The sequence below is a fragment of the Pyxicephalus adspersus genome, chromosome 8 (genome assembly GCF_032062135.1).
Source record: "Pyxicephalus adspersus chromosome 8, UCB_Pads_2.0, whole genome shotgun sequence".
NCBI classification, from domain to species: domain Eukaryota; kingdom Metazoa; phylum Chordata; class Amphibia; order Anura; family Pyxicephalidae; genus Pyxicephalus; species Pyxicephalus adspersus.
In genome coordinates, this window is record NC_092865.1 from 52,156,231 (window position 1) to 52,176,401 (window position 20,171).

The window sequence follows — 20,171 nt, forward strand, 5'->3', positions numbered from 1 at the left end:
TGCCTGAGGATCTGCAGGGGCAAATTGCAGTGTCACCTTATATATACTGCTATATAGTGTGATGAAATTCTAATCATATTTATTCACAGATGTGTTGTATCCGTGTTTTTAGCGGTTCAGCTGGAGAAATGCAGAAAAATGAGTGTATGCAGCACCTCCTGAGCAGACAGAGAATTATAATAAAATAAGTTAAGAAAAAGATCTCCAGAAATCCTCAGCTCTTCCCTGAAGCGATTGGAAGTGACAGTTCGAGAGGCCTGCTGTTCAGCGAGGATTTTTTTTAGAGTGGTTGGAATAGCACATCTGTGAGGAGCGCAGCAATCTGCATTACATCACGATGACATATTTCACTTCTGACATTTAACTTGAGTTCTGCCAGATGGAACGCACACATAGCGCTCAGTGGAGGGAATCACAAGCTAACTTCTCATTCCATCGCTCCCCTCTGTGGCTCTCCGGTGCATATAAAACCATGATTCCAATGTACCTATTTTTAAAACTGATCTTCCTGTCAGTCTTGCACAGTTGTCGGACTCCTCTCTCAGAGTAATATTGCTTTTCACAATGTGCATTAGAAGCTGCAGCAGGTCCTGGCTGGAAGACATCCAGCATCATCTATGTCCTCCCTCTCCAGCCTGACTGTCCCTTTGCATCCATTCCCCCTGCATACAGTGCCCATTCCAGCCCCTCTCTATTCTTCTCTTGTTGCTGTACTGCTGGAATTGTGATTTGAACCTGAAAACTACTAAAAGAGTAAAGAATGAATGAAAACAGATCCATTATCCCTCAAAATTCTGGGATCAAATTTTTGTTTTACTTTTCCCTGGTGGATCTCAGTGCATCTGATCTCCAGCAGTCTCTTTGCACCCAGAAAGTATTTGTAGCCATAGCTACAGCACATGGCATTTCTCAGGGTAAGTTTCCTAATGGTGACTTTACCAATGTAATATGTGTTGAAGTTGGCATGTCTTGTATGACACTGTGACAATGAAGGAGCAAGAATGGGAGACAGGGACAGAGCACCATTGCCCTATAGCCGGAAAAATCTGAAAAAAGGATCCGGGCTCATCGGGTGGTATTTGAGATGGTCATGTAGATAAATTATAATTGGTGTTTAACTTTGAAAAACAGATAAAAGCTAATGATCAGAATACCCCCAGTCATGAAGGGGGTTACAAGTCCCTTCTGATCCTTTTTGGCCAAACTAACTGTAACTATTGCATTGCATTTTGTTGACACAGGACCAGTGGCGGGCGTTGCCAACATTGGGCCCCTGTGCACAACTGACTAAAGGCTCCTGTTGGAACCCATATTAGCTGGGGAGGGTCCATGGCCCTCATGCAGCAGCCCATTTGTACCTCCCTATGTCCGCCCCTGCCTTGGACCCACCGCCTACCACTCTACTGTACCCTGTGTTGTATTCCATGGTCATGTCACTAAATTTGTGCCATCTGTTTGCTGCACCACCAGCGAGTCATTCCAAAAGTTTCAGGTTTATCGCAGGCCCACAGCTACAAACTACTAACGCCATCCGGGATGATTTTTCTGCAGCGATGGTGCATTTAGACCAAGATTGTGCTTGGAATATGTAAATTGTCTCCCTGTTTTTGCAGCCTGTGATCTGGATGGCTTAAAATCGTCTCTGACAGCCGCTATTACGCCATTCCGCTACCCAGGGGCTGAAGAAATGACAAGCCCGCTTACTGACGGCTGCGGCCAAGGCGGCTATTGATGTCTTTGGATTAAACACCTCGTCTTGCGGCTGCAGTCTATTCCCTAACAGCCCAACCTGCGGGCTGCCATACTAGAGATAACTGATTGCATGTTCGGTAATAATGGGATATGTCTGTCGGCATCCTAGATGAAAGGAGGAGGAGAGAGACTCAGGTGAGGCAGTTACAGATCAGGGGAAGAGAAAGCTGCTGCAAGGCTGGCTGCTCCTGGAATAAATAAAATGGTAATTCTGTTTTTAAAGAGCACCTGTCACTAGATGAACAACCATCATCAGAAGCTGCTGCTCCCCAGCCCACAGGCAGTGTGTCCGGAACAAGCAAGCGGATGTGTGGGGTATTTATTGCTTCCATCAGAAGCTTCTGAGACAGCTAATCAGCTTATATGGCTGATTATATTATAGATATAAAAGGCTCAAACTTTTGCAGCTCGTATGCCTCCGTGCTTTGCTGCTAAGATTTAGTTTGACTTCCTGTCCCACAGACACAACAGGAAGTCAGGAAATGTCTCTAAAGTGAGGCATAGCCCCCTCTTGTTGCTGCAATAGGTAACATTTTGATTTCCCCATCACTTTCTCCCGCAGAAATAATGATCACCAGGACAAATACAGAGGGTGAATCTCCCCTGTGGGGACACAGACAACAATGACAACTAAACATGAATTCCACACAAAAAAAAAATGGCTTTAGATACACTGAAAAATCTGAGATTTGAGTTGACCTTTTTATGTTCTACCAACTGATTGCCAAAAGGTGGCACTGTTATTTTTCATTTCACAATCAAAATCCAGAATGAACCGGTTGGTAAATTAGGAAATTAGTTAAATTGTTGATTGTGCAGAATCAGGCTAATATTCATTAGGAAATTGAATGTTACTACATTGTTACATTGAATGAAGTATAAAAATAGAGACACATACAGCTCTCGCTGCAAAGGTTTGCTTATAGGTTCATCTGCATTTGCAGTTTTCTCTTAGTCCCCCTGCAAAGTCACAAAAGCACATGTTGATCCTGCCAGTTATGTCTATCTACTTTAACTGTAGTGATGTGACAACTGCTTCTGAATGCAAAGGAGCATGTAGGCTCTGTCTGGTTGCACCAGGATGTTGCAGGCGGTGTGACTATGAGCATTGTAGCCTGTAGGTTGTTAATCACTACCTGGCCACACCCATTCCTTCCCGCTGATTTCTAGATTGGCTACACCGCCTGTGTTACTGAACCCCTCCCACTGTGGTCTGCAGTGTCTAGGAAGGGGAGCATGTGAGAAGGAGGAATTTGGCTCAGTAAGAATATATAAAGACCTTTTGTTTACTTTAGTCTTGTGCATGACATATACAAAGCTTTTGTTGTATTTCATTTAAATGAATTCACTGATATTCCATATAATGTTCACATTATTCATATAAAATCCTAATTTATTAACTCTTAGGGGTTCTATAGAGCCGTGAATCTGACATTCACTGAAACATTCTCTGGTGAAAAATCCTCCAGGTCCATGTGTTTCACTGTCAGTCACCAATTCTCCATAGGGAAATGTTTCATTGAATATTAGATTCTCTGTTTTAAAAATGGACTTCCTAGTGTTCATTCAGTTTTATCTTGAGTGTTGAAATATGATGTTATGTGTTAATACAATTTGCTTTAAGAAAGCACATTCATTACCAAAGGGCTGCTAACACACTTCAATGGATGTACAAAGCGGGCAACAACCCACCTTAGTATGTTCACTGTGGTGTACCGTTGCTCCTCACTGCCAACATAGAGCGCATTGGTGCAACATTTACAATAAATGCAGTAGAACAGGTGGGTTACCTCAATGCATAAGTCTTAATGGGTGCTTCCATAACATCAATTCTGCTAAAAAGAAAGCCCAGCACCGACTAATCACTTTTAAGTCAATCAAAGTCTAACTGAGAATCCAGACAGGGGCAAATATGCAGGGCAGGATAGGAGTGTGTTCCTCTATAAGATGTGTATTTGTAATTCAAATCTCTTAGCGTAACAGTAAAATGTAACTACCTTAGAGCTCCATCTACTGGCTGTGGTAAACAGGAATGTGTTTTTCATATACAATATATATATATATATATATATATATATACATAAAATAAAGTTATACATAAACTTTATACACATCACTATGCACTTACAGGACATGGCATAAACGTCTGTTTATGATGCTCAGCCAGACACTGTTTTCACCTATCATCATTTTCTCTCCTTTAGGATATGAGGTAATATTTTCCACTCTGTGCTAAGCTGCTTTCTCTGGAGAGATTAGGTAGGCACCTTCCCGTGTGGAGCGATCCCCCAGGACATTCCCAACAGTTCCAACTGTTTTCCAGTAATCTGCAGTAAATATGTCGATTTCATAAGAATATTTTTCTAATAAATGTTGCAGATAAGTTGTCTGATTTTGCCATCCCTGGCTTTATTTAAGATTTTGTTTCAAATTTTTTGTTTGTTTGGCGTTTGTATGCTGTCGCTTTCATTTTTTTTTTAATAGCTTTCTGTTTTTTATAATCTGTGAAAAAGATTTATCATGGTTGTTTAAATTATCCCCAAAAATGGAAATATATCAGAGATAAAAATAACAATATCACATGCCTAGCTATGAGGGTATGTTAAAGTCATTCTCTATCATTCTTCATCATCTTTAGGCTGCCCATAGATGGTAGAAGATTTGATAAAGATTTATTATCTCAATAAATTAAATTAAATTTACTTTCAGAAGAAAGCAGTGGGGATGAGGAACAAATGAAAAAAGCAGGCAGGAGTGCAGGGGAGCATTCAAGTGTACCTATTGCTTTGGACTAGTATTTCTCCTGGGGTTCCTCTAGTGCATGGTTTCTCAACAAGGGTTCCTCCAGAGGTTGTTAGGGGGTCCGTAGGCAAAGAGCCATTCATGTCTCTCAGGTCAGGTTAGGTGACACCAGTGATCTCTTTGGCTATCTGTAAGGGTGACATTCTTCCCAACGTACTGCAATGTAAGAGACATTCTTGCCATGACCACCTTGCCAATGTACTGTGAGTTGTGAACATAGTAAATAAAGCAGGGGTTCCCTAAGACCTGAAAGTTATTTCTAGGGTTCCACAAAGTTAAACAAGTCTTTGGACACGGCACATGGATGTCATGGATTTTTTACAATTGTGCAAAGCTTGTTCCTAATTAAATCTTCATCACATTGGATTAAAATTCATCTCATCAATAATAGTCATCTGATCAATACCATTGTTTTTTAGTCTAATACACCATTGGGTGGCAGGACCCAAGCTTGGGCAGATTGTAAAAGCTGTACACGTTTGGGTTTTGGCACCTTCCCACTACCTGGGGTGGAAAAACCCAACAAACACCTTTCCACACTGAAATAATAAAATAAAATAAGAATGCTGCAATTGGTGCTCCCAACTTCTTTTTGTGCTCATTTTGTTTTATAGTTTACAGTTCTTTATTATATTTTTGTTTGTTTTGTAGATTATAAATCAGGACAAGGAAAGGAGTGGGAGTTTAAGGACATGCAAACCTAGTCAAGCAAAAATAGATGTGTCCAATGTCCTAAATCGCTCTTGAGAATGCAAAATGTTCAACAGCTTGGAGGCTGCAGTGATTGCATGACCTATATTTCAGTGCTGTTCACTTGCAGCTGGGGTTGGCATAGCGGAAAAGCAGTCACCCTCCTGCCAGGGTTAACCGTTACTCTAAGTCGGTGGCAGTGATGACTTTCTGTCCTGTTAGGGTTAATATCATTCCCTTTTAATGTGTGCCGGGTGTGTGATCTATGATTCAAGTACATTGCTGCCAGTTGTGCCAGACTGGGTACATCGTCCTCCTCCCCTCCAATTGGTGGGTGACTAATCATACTTGCCGCCAGCTGGTTATGCTCACTTGAAGCATGTTCCCCCCTCAGTTCTCTGGGCATCTGATCTCACTGTTGAAAAAGCCAGATTAAGAGATGAAGATGAAACAGAACCGGCAACTTTTAGTATAAGGGGTGAAGGGCATCAGAACTGGTAAGTGCCCTATTAATGCAAAAAAGTGTGTTAAATGTAGTAATCAATCAAAATTGTCCTTCAGTGTTTTGGTCTCACTGCATAAATAAAAGAGAAGATTGGATTGGTTAGTTCAGAGTCAGCGCACGTTGGCACTGCCCTTTGCACTTAATGCAAAGTTAATGAAATGTTGAAGAGTTACTAAAAGTTCCAGTTTATGTAGGGGAGGCTCTTATAGTGAGCTGGAACTTTTCCTGGACTGCTTTCAATTACCCACTAGGCATTTTTAGGTTTGGGGAGACCATGTTTCTCTCTACCCTTCCTCCAGAGATAGTGGCCAATAGCCAGGCATAAAAGCTGTGACAAAGTATGGGTCGTTAGCTTGGTGTAACCTCCAACCGAGGAAAATTGAGGGCCACAACATAGGTTCAGCTCAGGCCCAGCTTCTGCAGATATGGAGGTTACACAAGGCATCTTTAACTTTATGCACTGAAGCATTTTAGAAGTAAGTATCACCTGTGTGGGAGTTTGACTTTCTTTTAAGTAACCGCCATGTTGCACCAACCACAGCATGCAGCAGGAGAGCAGGTATTCAATAATTTGCTGCAATTTAGCAATGCATAGTTTGAAAAGGTAAGTACTGTATATAGGACTTTAAAGACAACCAGTGATACTTGTTTATCGGTAGTACAGAAAATCCCGGTTTGGCCTCATGGCTTTACTGGCATATATTTGGTAGGGTTTTTACAGAACTGCTCCCAGAGCAAAAATACAAAAGTACATGAGAAAAACCTGACCTTTATGTACACCAATTATTGTGTATTCTGACCAGGGCAACATGTCACAGTGTTCCGAACAACATTGGCGCAGGCTTGCCCTGCATATGTTGACTTTATATTATAAATATATAAAAAGGTATCTTATATTATAAAATATTATAAAAAGGTATCTTGTCTATACAAAGCAAACGGCAGAAGAGGGCAAGAGGAGCGGCCGCCCTCAACACATTTATTGCTAACACAGACTGACCATCTGGCACTAAGGCTGCTGTTTGCCACTCAGGATTACTGTCATCAATCTACTCGTACCTGACACATGCCGACAAGGATCACTGAAATATAAGCCCTTGCATTTTTAGTTTATTTGTTTTTCCAGATTTGTTGATCATAAATATTTACTACCTGGCAAATGTTGCAACCTTGGCAAATACTTCCTGAATAACTGGATTTTAACACCTTGATGTCCAGAATATAGTGTGGCACGGAGAACGCTTCCATTTTTAAACTGACATTGAAGTAGTCCACATGAACCAATCAGAATGGTTTCAGATAACGTGATCACCATAACAGCCAATCAAGCTGACTTATTTACAGGTTAACCGCTGTATCCAAATTCTTTTCAGGTTGGGCGGTGCATCCAAATTTACACCGGGTCATGAACTAGTTAATAGGACTGAAATGCTTTTTTGTTCTATGTTATTTAAATATTTTTAACCCTGCACTAGATTAAGAATATCGCATGTAACCTCAGGGTTCTGTGACCTTCATAATTGAACTTGCTCTTTGCCCTTTTGGATAAATTTACAAGATTATAAAAATCAGAAAATCCTAACTTTTTACAAATAAGAGTTCATGATCCCATATATTTTTTCTCCTTGAGAACTAAAGCATTTTTAATACAAATATAGGAAATGTTTTTTGAACCAAAAGAGTAAAATATGTTCATGATCCAGGCAATGGTGCTGGAGAGCACAACCAAATCCCGCAGCTTCAGCACAACCACAAATTGTACTAGAATACAACCCAACCTTTTGATTGGATGAGGAAGGAGTAGTAACACAGTAAGTCATCCTCTCCTCACTCTTCTGTTTCCTTCTATCAGCACATATGCACAGCAGCACATTCCAATTGGCTCTTGGGGCTGCCATTCACTTCTCATCCTGAGTGCTGCTGTGCAATGTATTTACAGGACCCTTGGATGAAAAAGTAAGCGGATAATAATGCTAGCCATGTTTAAAAACTGACTTTTTTTATAATTACTCATACATATTGGCACTAATTGATGTGATGTTTAATGCATTTGAAGTTCACCTTACTATATTATTATAGATTCATCTTTAATGTAACCTCCCCAGAAAAAAATACAGAGCTTTTATTTTTTTTCTGCAGTCAAAAAAACAACAATTTTACGAAAATATCTTTTGAAACCATAAGCCGTTCTGCAGTATATTCTCCTCCAAGTTCATGGAAAGAGCCATAGGAATACATATAGGATACACGTATTTCTTTGCACATCTTTCTTATCAAAAATGAAAGATGAGCATTTGATGAATAGCCAAGGGCAATGCACAAGCTCCTTGGTGCATATTGTACACTTCCTATATCTCTGCTAAGAAACAATTTATGCTTCTGATTTTAAGCCTGGATTAGGGCTGACCTAAATTTCTCTGGCATTCAAAAGGAAAGAGATGCACTTGGGTTTGGTGAGTTACACCGTTTGCATCTCTGTGTATTGTTGCATGCATAAACACAAACCATAGCACATAACATGCACATATATGCTGGCAAGGTGCTGTACGATGATGACCTTACTGGGGAAGTTCATTTTATATTGTTTATACAACAGTTTTATAGGACTGGATATAGTAAAAATGATATAATAAATATAATAAAGCTGCATCCAAGATCAACTGCACACCCAACTGCTTCCGTTAAACTGAATGGGAGTGGTTGGAATCATTTTGTATATTCGTTTGCATGTGGCTGCAGTGGATCACGGTAAGGTTCCCGAAAGAGACAGGTTACTTCTGGCCACGTAGTTGCATTTTCTTCTATTAAGGAAAAACTGCACCGCAACCTCAACTACATTCAACTGCAAAACAAAGTGGTTGTCAAATGCTGGCTTTACAAAAAACACATAATAATTAAATAGGGAAAGTTGAATGCAGATAACCGCACAGAAAAAGGCCTAACTACACCAAGTATTACCATGAAACCCTTTGAGGTTCACTGTATATAATTGGGGTCTTCAAACAAAGGACCTAGATCAGTCTCCTTTAGAATTAAGGGGGCCAGACCATAGCCAATGGGATGCGTAATTTTCATGGTGTCAGTGGTGAGTGAGTGTCAACAATGATTTAGATTTGGCAGCTACTAGATGTAGAAGAACCAATCACCTATGGTCAGGGGGAGGAGGAATAATGCCCTTTTTTATCAGTGCCAGGATTGGACCCTATTGTTGATGGCAATTAAAAAATAGTGCCCCATTATTGGTAAAAGTAGGAGCAATTATTACCCTGTTAAGTTGGATGAATTGGGCTCCATTGTTGTTGTCAATGGAAGCAATGGCGTTCTAAGGGCTGGATACAGGCATAGAGGGTTCACATTCACACCGCAGTATGGGCACCATTGGCAGAAAGCATTACAATTAGCGGTGTTTAGCCATCTGAAACCAATCTTGTACTTGCCTACTTTTAGCAAAGTGGATTCCTGTTGCTCATTAGGGTTCAATGTACTTTGTATTGGCAGCCCTTGGCATATTTTCTATCTATCTATCTATCTATCTATCTATCTATCTATCTATCTATCTATCTATCTATCGTTCTATGTATCTATCTATCTAATAATCTATCTATCTATCTATCTATCTATCTATCTATCTATCTATCTATCCATCTATCTATATATCTATCATCTAATATCTATCTATCTATCTATCTATCTCTCTATTATCTATCTATCTATCTATCTCTCTATTATCTATCTATCTATCTATCTATCTATCTATCTATCTATATATCTATCATCTAATATCTATCTATCTATCTATCTATCTATCTCTCTATTATCTATCTATCTATCTATCTATCTATCTATATATCTATCTATCTATCTATCTATCTATCCATCTATCTACTATCTATCTATCTATCTAGCTATCTATCTAATATCTATCTATCTATCTATCTATCTATCTATCTATCTATCTATCTATCTTTTTGATATGTCTACATTTATATGCAGATTTTGCCTTAACATTGAAAGTATCCAGCTCACTGTATGTGCTTCAGCTTGTGCTGGGTGGCTGGCACTTCCTGGCTGTACTGGAGAATGCTTTTGTTGAGCCCTTGGGCACATCTTCAGCTCCATATTTGCAGAATCTGGGCCTGAGCTGAACCCATGTTGTGGCCCTCAATTTTCCCTGAGCAGGAAGAACAAAATATTATAGCATGGCGGAGGATTTTATTAGCTCGCAAAGGACAGTCGAAAAAATTTTGGGAAAAGTCAGGATGAAATTGCCCATGATGCTATTTTTTCTTAATAACATCACTGCCCCTCTTATTTACATCAGGGACAGCACCTCACATATCAGTGCGGCAATTTAATACAGATAATAATCCTAAAGATGCGGTTATGTGAGGTGTCTGCTCCGCCCCTGAGTAAATATCAACCATATCATCCACATTGTTTTTTATATCATGCCAAAGTTTTAGCTATTCTCCACTCAGATTGTCAAATAAACTCCGTCCCTGCATCATAGTCAGATGTGGCATCTTGCAGATCATTGCAGCGAATAAATACAGATAGCAATGCTGAGGATGCAGTTATGCAAATTAGTCACCTGCCCCACCCCTGAGTAGAAATCAATCATGTCATCCACAGTATTTTTGATATCAAGCCACAGATACTATCAGGAGTTCCACTTTTACATTGTTAAAAATTACTTCTTCTTCCCTGCATTATGATCAGATGTAGCATCTTAAAGATAAATGCAGAGAATAAATTACAGATAATATTGCTGAGGATGCAGTAATGTGAGTTCCTGTGTCTTCACCTATCCCACCCCCGAGTAAAAATCAACCATGTCATCCACAGTATTTTTGACATCAAAGAAACTATCAACCATTCTCCTTTTACTTTGACAGTGAAACCCTTCCTTTATTACAGATATTTACTACAGATAACATTGCTGAGGATGCAGTTTAATTGTTATGCTGTGACATCACCTGCCCCGAGCATTGTGCAACTATGCTTTGAATTTCTGCTGTCAAGCCAGATAAACTATCCACCATTCTCTTTTGTCAGTAAAACCCCTCTTCTGCAAACACACTAATGAAGAAATATTCTACAATCCATAAGGCATTCACCATGCAGTGTAAGCAAAAAAAAAAGGAGTATCTCACAAAGACCTGGCTACATTTATCTCTCTGAATGTTTGGCAGACTGTGCAGTGTGATGGGAGGGGGGTAAAAGTGAACCTGTCAGTTTAGTGTGGAAGCTTCTCTTCTGCTCAGCGGGATCTCTGTACTAAGAATCACCGGCATTGAAACGGAGTAACCTGGAGGGATTTGGTACTATTTACTAACTTCTGTACTGTTTTCAGCTCCTGTAATTTTCCTGCGTCACACTGTGTCTTCTGAACAGGGCATGGTATAGAAAGGTTTATAAAGTAAATGTAAACTCCATCACTAAAATGTCATATAAGCTTTAAGATGTCATTTTAAAGAAGTCATTTGCAGTATTTTTAAATCTGTAGCTTTTATTTAATGCCTGTCGATCCTACTATGAAGGTTCTTGTTCAAGTACTTTCTAATAAAAGTGACATTATGTCTCCTACATGTGCTCCTGCATTGTTATCCTGATGGAATTAGGTCAACACATATTACCATAAATACTCGAATATAAACCGATCCAAATACAAACAAAGGTACTTATTTTTACCTGAAAATACAGAGAACTGTTTTGACTTGAGTATAAATTTAAGGCTCCAAATACAGCTGTGCCTGTTAACATTTGAAATAGTAATCAATACTAAGACCAATAAAATTACAGGGAATAAATACAGCAGTTGTGTGTTTAATTTTAAACATTTATGAAAAGTTACATAGGCGTACACTATATATCTTTTCCTCTTTTACAGGATAAAATATTTTGTACTTTTCAGTTGGGTATGAGGGGTCACTTGCATGTAAATGGGCTTTTGTGCATTTTTTTTTGTCACCAGTGGATAATGCTATGTCCTTTTGTAAGATGTATAACAGACTTATGTCTCTTGTCTCAGACAGCACTTAAGGACATAGTGCCATCTACTGGTGTGACCCAAATATAAATCAAGTTTCTTTTTCTAATTGCATTTTTAGGAGTAAAGAAATTTTTAGTTTGTACTTGAGTATATATGCAGATATAGTCTACTATTGTCAGTATCAGGATACTCATCCAATGAAATAGCATGCAGCCTTTGCTGAAGTGTATGTAGTCAAAAATAAAATGGAAAGATGCTGTAAAAAGTCCCAGGTTTATAACTTTTGTCTAGTTGAGATTAAAGGTGAATATTTTTTTTTAGCTTTATTGCTACATTTTTGTATTCAGGGCCTAGGTGATGATGATCACATTTAGGGTCCTTGGGACTTATTTTAAAAAAAAAGATTGCAATCCTAACAGATTATAATGAAAAATAACCGTCATTATTAGTATGAAGAGAATGACTATTGCCCCTTTAGAATGCTGCACACGGAACATTTACCCCCATCTCTAGCACTTGGAGGAGAGGGGGAGTTTTCTGCAGAAACTGGCAATCAGTAAAACGCATTTCTTTTATAACATCACCGGGGACTCCGCCAGCTTTCATGTAAAGATAAAAGGAAGAAAACTGAACGATTATAAAGCCGTAAATCCAAGCGGGACCGTCCTATCACTAGGACAGAGGAGGCGTTTAACTCCCTAACTGCCACTTCCAGGTGAATGTCAGAGGCATTTTTTATGTTTTATGTCATTACTGGGGAAAAAAATGGTTTACACATTTATCTTTTTAGATTTTACCCAGATGTTAGTGTTAAAGCTTGAGCTTTACCTTCATTCTTACAAAAAGCTCTCCGGGACTGAAATTGCTTTGTAGTTTGTTGAAACACTGCATGCTATAAAGATTTCATTGTTTCTTTTCTTCTTGAAAAGATTGTTTTTTTATTTTTTCTTCCTTTTTTTGAATCTGAGACCAGTTGCAGCAACTTTGCAACCACTTCCCAAACCTTATGCAGCACCGATTGCATGTTATTGAACAAGGTGATGGTGACAACAGCAAAACATGCAATAAATGTTGACATGGCCATTTGTTGTCCCCAATAGAAGCGAATGTAATTGGACGATAAGGCAGAAGCACAAATGGAAGATAGAAATGGTGCTGGATCCAGGAGCTCAATGGCTGAATCACCAGGTATTTATGTAATGTTTCATACGAAAATACAGTTTATGGATGTTGTATTGTGCCATCAAGTTCTTTTCTCTTCTTTGATGTTATCAGGCAGTTTTTTTGCAATATGTACGGGCACCTAATGTCATCCATCAGGAAGGAGAGGCAGGACTGACCATGACACAGCCATGTGAAAGTGACCAGTGGCAGCCTTGAGTAAAGGTTGACAACACTGTGGGGAATAGGAAAGGCTGCATACAGAGTTGTCACCCTTTAAAAAAAGAAGCAAAGTCCAAAGAAATGTGTACTACTAACTCCATGGACAAGAAGAATCACTTTCCAGAAGAAGAGCTTTGCACTTATCATAGTCGGATTTTTAGTTTTGCAAAGACATGCATACGCATGAAACTCTACACAAATACATATACATAAAAAAGAATATTAAAAAAATATATATATATCAACACTTTAAAAAAAATAGTTAAAAGAAGCCAGCCCAGAATGCCATGTAAAGCCAATAGCACTTTTTCAAAGCCACCAAAATCATTGACCTATTGTGCCAAAAATTTTTGCCATTTGTGCCAAATTTTAATTGATGCACCAAACTTGTCCCCAACTAGGAAAATATTCTGTGGACCTACCTGAAGGTTCAGACACATTCAGATGAATGGTGAGCAGATTCTGGAGAGGAGGAAGCTGGGTTGGTTGTGTATGTGCATTAGACATGGAGGGCACTTCGCCTTCTGACACCCATCATCCAGCAATGGAGACATGGGACAGACCTAGGACAGCCAATCAACTTGCCCGCCTGCAAAAACAGAAAATGTTGTGTTAAGAGACACCGGATGGTTGGCAAACTCTGCTCATTTGTGCTTTCAGCAAACTGTATTGTGTTTGTGATATTTACATGGCGTAGCTGGAATAATTAGCTGCATCTAATATTTATGAAACCTGTTCCAGCTCCGTAAGGACACAAGCTTGTATCACCACATGTGAAGGGAACAGCTCGGTGTGGAATGTTTCTTTTTTCCTTTTACATATATCTCAATCAATATTGAAAAATTGAAAAGCTTGCTTGGGGCTTATGTCTTCAGCCAGGCTTAAAGCTCAGCTTCAATGCCAACATTGTCCATCATTTCCAAGTGTGAATCAGAACCATTTTTATTTAAACATGATGGCTTATTCTTATTGGGGAGATTGTCCCCTCATTTCCTGCCCTGGGGACAACCAGAAACATTTAACTGTGTTTCAATGAGAAAGATGGAGGCCAGAGGTTTTAACCCCATCTGTGGACACCTGGCAGCCACATTCTGCCAACATGCAACCCATTAATGTCTGATTGGCATTTCTCTGGGTGTTTTCTACTGGTGACATCAGTGAACCATATCTGGGTTTTCTAAAAGGTCCATTTGTGGTCTGCATGGGTCCTATTGTGTGATACTTCCCCCACGTCTTAGATTGTAAGCTCTTATGGGCAGGGTCCTCTCATCCTCCTGTGTCATTGTCTGTATCAGTCTGTCATTTGCAACCCCTATTTAATGTACAGCACTGCGTAATATGTTGATGCTATATGAATACTGTTTAATATTATTATTATTATTAATATTATTATAATAATAATAGTAGTAATAATCCATGTGTCAGTGTAACAATGCAGGAATAAATTAGTATTGTCACTCTATACCAGGAAGAGTCGGAGTAAAGCTGAAGGTGAAAAATTTTATCTCTGATCTTCTGTGATGATTTCCGGAGACGTGAGAATGAACATGTGTTGTACAAAGGGTACTGTTAAATTCTATGTAGAGAGGAGGTGGGATGACCAGCACCTCCGCTATAGGAAAATACAATGGTTGTCCCCCGGTCTGTGATTTAGTGGTTTGCCACAGCAGATTGCCAGGCAGTGTTGGGAGACTGCTGTACACATGCTACATTTCGACCCGAGACAATCACGTTCGTTCGGGCAGTGTTTCTCAACCAGGATTCCTCCAGAGGTTGCTGGGGTTTCCCTGAGCAATGAGTAATTTGTATATCTCTTAGGTCAGTCTAAGTGACACCAATGATGTTTTTGGCTATCTGTAAGGGTGACATTCTTCCCAATGGCCAGCAATGTAAGAGGCATTCTTCCCACTGCCCACCAGTGTGGCCTAATATACTTGTTTGAAATGTAAGGGATTATATTAACTTCAATAAATATATGTGCAAATTGGGAAATAATATAAAAAGCAAAAATAACAAAAGTTATCAGCACAGATATAAAACATAGGTATAATGAATGAATAAATAACTACTCAGCAAACTTCTGTAAAACTATAAATATTATTTGTGGTGCAGGAACTTCTTTGCAAGCTGCCAAGATGATGCAGTGTGTTTGATGTGTATTGAATCGTAATTAGCAAAAGTAATGAACGGGGATCCCGGGAGTCTCTGAACGAAGCAGTCTGATTGATGGCATTCAATTCTCCCTTTTGAGTTAGGATTTAATACAAAGAGGTTACACACTGCAGCCAATCAAATTGTAGCTTTACATCTCTTAAGAGTATTTAAATAAATGTGGACATCTAAGTGGTTGGAACCAAGACAAAAATGAAGAAACACAAGTAACAAATGACCAAAAATGTAACAATACAAGGGGAACAAACAGGCAATCGTAGCAATGTGAGAGCAATGAGGATGGCAGTGGTTGTATTAGTGCCAATCCCCTATTTATTTGACAGCACTGTGTAATATGTTGGTGCTATAATAATACAGTTTACTATTCACAACAATAATAATATTAATAAATAATAGCACCCAGTCTGTCTGACCCCCTTCCTTCCCTTCCTCCCAACTTCCCTATTCTTTCAGGGCCCTTAACAAGCATGGGGAATATAGAAATTGATGTACAGAAAGATAGACGTGTTCTTGTATTTTTCCTTTATTTGTTAAAGAAGTTGATATCTGGAGTCTAAATATATAAAAGTGTACTAACTACTATAATTATATAAAAAAAGTATACCTGTCACCACTTTTTTTACTTTTAATGCTGTGGTGGTAAAGACAAAATAGGATACCCACATGCTCCTGGGATATCCATGGACATATCAGAAATCTTCAGGCTTTACCTGCAATGGGCCCATTTTTTTAAATGTAAAAGAGGAAACGTCACCCGATCTCATGCCTGTGCAGTTGGAGGTTGGGTGATGTAAGCAGAAGCAGGAAGAAGATGAATGAAGATAGCAGTGCCCACTGGTTCCCTTACACCAGAACAAAGAAAGATTCAGGGCAGTACGGGACTGAATCAAACATGATTGTGGAAGGTTCAAGGACACTGCAGGAGTAAAGGTAAATGTAATTTTTTTTTAATGAAAGTTCTGCTTGAAGCATTTTTGATATTTTTCAGACACCCACTATTGCCTTGATCTTTGGTGCCCCTTAAATAATAAAGAGCTAAAGATTTCAGGTACTATGGTCAGACTGGGAACCAGGGGGCCTGCCAGAGAAAGAGAGAAGGTGGGCCAATCAGAACAACTAGCGTAAACTGGTGCAATTGTATAAAGCAAAAGGGGCCACCAAGAAGAGTGACCCCCATGGCAAAAAAAAACAAACATTTGGGGGCATATCACAGGAGCCCACTGGGGTTTTTTTACTCTCCAAGTTGGCCAGTCTGACCCAGGTCGTAAAGGTAAATCTGCCCATGTTTTGCGATTCTAAGCAATAACCGGAGTCTGGTTACTTTCTGCCTCTAAGTCCTTTTACTTCCTTCTGCTCTTTTTGATATAAAACCAGGATTAGTAAATCCCTATACAAGCTCAGTGCACACACTACGAGTTTTTATGTACACGCTTGTCTGACGATGCAAGCTTGTACTAACAATTAGGTTTTCTATTGAATTATTCCTTCCCATACAGTCATTTAATCTTTATTTTTTAGCATGCTGCGAGCAAGCCTTGGCTCAATGCATCGGTGAGAGAGAGAAAAAGAGAGGCAGAGATGTCGGGGTAATTAAATTACAAACAAAATATAAGAAAGATAAAGACTGTAATGAAAGTGTTCCAGTGAATAATCCCTTCTGCTAACAGATCCCGCCATATTAATCAGTCTGAGAGGTGAACGCAGCACATTACAGCATAATACAGGGAGGGCAGAACATTGGTTTCCACCTGTGGCTGGTGGGTTTAGGCTGGGGGTATGGTGTAGAATGGATGGGGTAGGCATGACAGGGGTAGGTATGATAGGCAGACACTATATCCTGAGAATGGCAGATTGACACTGATTTATTAAAGTTCTTCAAGACTGGAGAAGATAGACTATTATGGGTGAACCTTGGGGATGCAGCAACACTGGAATAAATCTGGTCAAGGATTTGCCAACTAAGAGCCAATTATTTTTAAGAAACCCACTCCAGGTTTGTTGGATCACTCAGGTTCTCCCATGATAGTCTATCTCTTCCAGTCTTGGAGAGCCATTTCCATGGAATCACATAAATGTTTGTTATCATTACTAGCAGGCATTGCAGTGCTGCACCACACAGATACATGGACCCATGCAGTGAAGGTTGCATCCTATTGCAAGCGCATTTACTTAAAAAATGAAGCTAGTATTTAGGTGTGCGCCATCTTTAATATAGACGATTATCTTGTCTGGAAATAGTGAATCCTTGCCATAGCCAATATTCCGGACAATATTAAAATATTCCGGACAGATAATACACCCCATGACATGAAATAATTTGGTGTCAGCACTGCCTGTTTTTTGGGGCCACGTATTGAACATTCTAATCACCTCTTCCCATACCGCACACTTGAAGCGGCATGACAAAATATGCGACTGACAGGTCTGGCGCATATCCATGGCAACCGCAGCTCTCCCCCCAGTCCTAACGTAGCTAAGTAAAGGAAGACCGCTGTGACAAGACATACTCCAATTGGACATTGGCCGACTCCAGCTGGGCTAGCAGAAAAGAAGATTTTATTTCTTTAAATTGGTTTCACTTTTGCTTTCTTTTCCACTCAGATTCGAATTTTTATATAGCTGTCGTTTTATGAAGTTAGAGAAAAGACATCGGCAATCGTTTGCTTGACAGGCTTGTGCACAACCGTTCTGCCAGGCAGTCTTATGATTTATGTTTCAGCATTTTGATGGAGGTTTATGGCTAATGAACAATATTTGTTATATTTTTAGGAGGCCACTGTGGCCCTTGCTTTATGGTCCTGTGGATGAAGTTTAATCCGCTTGTATTTTTCTTGGCTGGTTTTTCTTTACTCTCCCAACAACAAAATTCCAAAATAAAATGTTTTTGCATTGCATATCTGACTTTAGATTCACCCTGAATTCATGCAGATCATGGCTGGTAGGAAGAGCCAACAAGATGCAATACATAGCCTCTGTACAGCTCCAATGCATGCAGTGCGCTGACTTGTGGGAGAAGTTATGGAAATTTCTAAATGCCTTTATTGGTCTTGGAGGAGTGGGCTTTACATTTACATGCAGACCACCCTGGGTAATGTTCATAAGCAATGCTGAACCTTCATGATTAAAAGAATTGAAATCCAATGAATGAAATGGGTGGGGCCAGGGACAATCAGGCAGGGGAGGGATTGGGTAGATGATGCTGGATGTCCTCCAGATAGAAAATAGGGCGGGTTTTGTCTGATTTGCTGCAGCTTCCAATGCACATTGCGGGAAGCTTACAGTCTGCAGTGAGATCAAAATAAGCAAAGAAGAGTAGCCAATACATCTGTGCAAAATCTGAGCTGGGAGGCAGATTTAATATCAACAAGGAGAACAATTGGGTCCATTTACACCATTGTGCTATATTTATATGCCATGAAGATGTTGTTCATCTTGAATGAAATCCCAATGCATGAAAGGAGCACACAAATTGGCACTGGTAGCCCATTCAAACTTGCATATCTACACCAGAAATAGTGCATGGTAATACTTGTGTGGGTAAGACCAAGAGCATCAATGTACATGGGTAAATATCTGCTGGGAGTCAGCTGTTAAAGAGAACCTGTATGGAGAGTTTATATAAACTGCCATTGCTGAAATGCTGATTACCTGGATGCAAAGCCAATCTAATTTCAGCAGTGTCAGTCACACACAGGAAACACGCATGTAGATAATCAAGTGACGTAAAGGAGCTGAATGTCTGAGCTGCATCCTCCCCTGAGATTCAGAAAATATTAAAAGGCAAATAATCGGGAACACCAGGCAAGCTGTATATTATAGAACCGGGTTAGCACTGGCAGTTGCTGAATCCTACAATGTGGGTCCTCTATAGCAGTGGTCGCCAACCTTTTCAGACCCAGGGACCACTTCATTTACAGGAGCCTTGTGTCACTCAAAAGGGAAGAAACTTTCTCGCCCAATTCCCTGAGCCTGCGATCCGTACAAGGGACATGGCCCACAGCTGTGGCAGCGACCAGAGCTGACCACGGCACTATAGGGTACACAGTGGGTAACTTTTCTTATCAACCAAGCTGATGTTTATCCTGCCAACCTCCTTGAGAGTCTACATTGGTTTGCAAAAATATTGACCAGCAGAAGTTCCAATCTGATTGCAAAAAGCACTGCAAAGAGTGCAAAAAAGAAATAAGGGCTTGCTCTCCAAAACAGAGACTGCCAATCCAAAATGTACCCATATACTTGGATGTGCATTAAAACCAAGAGCATCATGAAAGTATTGGGCATTGTTTGGAATAAAAAAGCCCCAAAAATCTCCAGCACGCATTCTGCTAAATCCTCACAAAAGCAGTTCTAATGAGCAAAAAAGTAATTTGCAGCCATTAATAAAGAGGGAGCGCAGTGTACTCATCCATGCACATAGAAGGGAGTCTGTCCCAGCTCCCACCCATAATTCATTGCACACTAATTACACCTCGGCCCGCTTCCACCAGGCCGTGTTCATTAATTTGTTTCCGAACGTCGGCTTGGCGGAGCCAAGGTCAGTGGCCGGCTGGAGCGGCTGATTTAGTCGTTTAACACACTGGATGCTAAGCGGTGGCCTTTTGTTTCTGCCGGTGTTGGGTGGATAAATTATGCAAGAATTGCCATGATTAGGTTTGTGGAAAGGCGCTGATTAATGCGAGTTCTGGCTTTTTAAAAGCTCCAGATTAATTCTACTCACACTGGCCTACATGTAACCTTGTCATTGCCGGGGGGACGGGCCGCACTACCAGACCGGTCCTTTTTATAGGGCGGTTGTTCACATTTGTTTATATGTGGCAGAGTGGCAACGCAGCAGAACAACTGGGAAGATAGGGACAAGGCGTTGCCACCCTAAAG

The 20,171-nt window shown here is 39.9% G+C and overlaps 1 protein-coding gene and 1 long non-coding RNA gene across 2 annotated transcripts in view; one reads left to right on the forward strand and one right to left on the reverse strand.

Annotated features, from left to right (window-relative positions):
- LOC140337087 (uncharacterized) overlaps window positions 1–4,090 on the forward strand; it is a 42,453-nt gene extending 38,363 nt beyond the window's left edge. Inside the window, exon 3 of the long non-coding RNA XR_011921990.1 lies at window positions 3,957–4,090. This is a non-coding gene — a long non-coding RNA (uncharacterized lncRNA). The remainder of the gene's footprint in view (window positions 1–3,956) is intronic.
- LOC140337086 (G-protein coupled receptor 22-like) overlaps window positions 1–20,171 on the reverse strand; it is a 115,139-nt gene that overhangs the window by 14,079 nt on the left and 80,889 nt on the right. The window contains exon 2 of the mRNA XM_072420622.1: window positions 13,547–13,713. The gene's annotated coding sequence lies outside the window, so the exon portion shown is untranslated. The remainder of the gene's footprint in view (window positions 1–13,546; window positions 13,714–20,171) is intronic.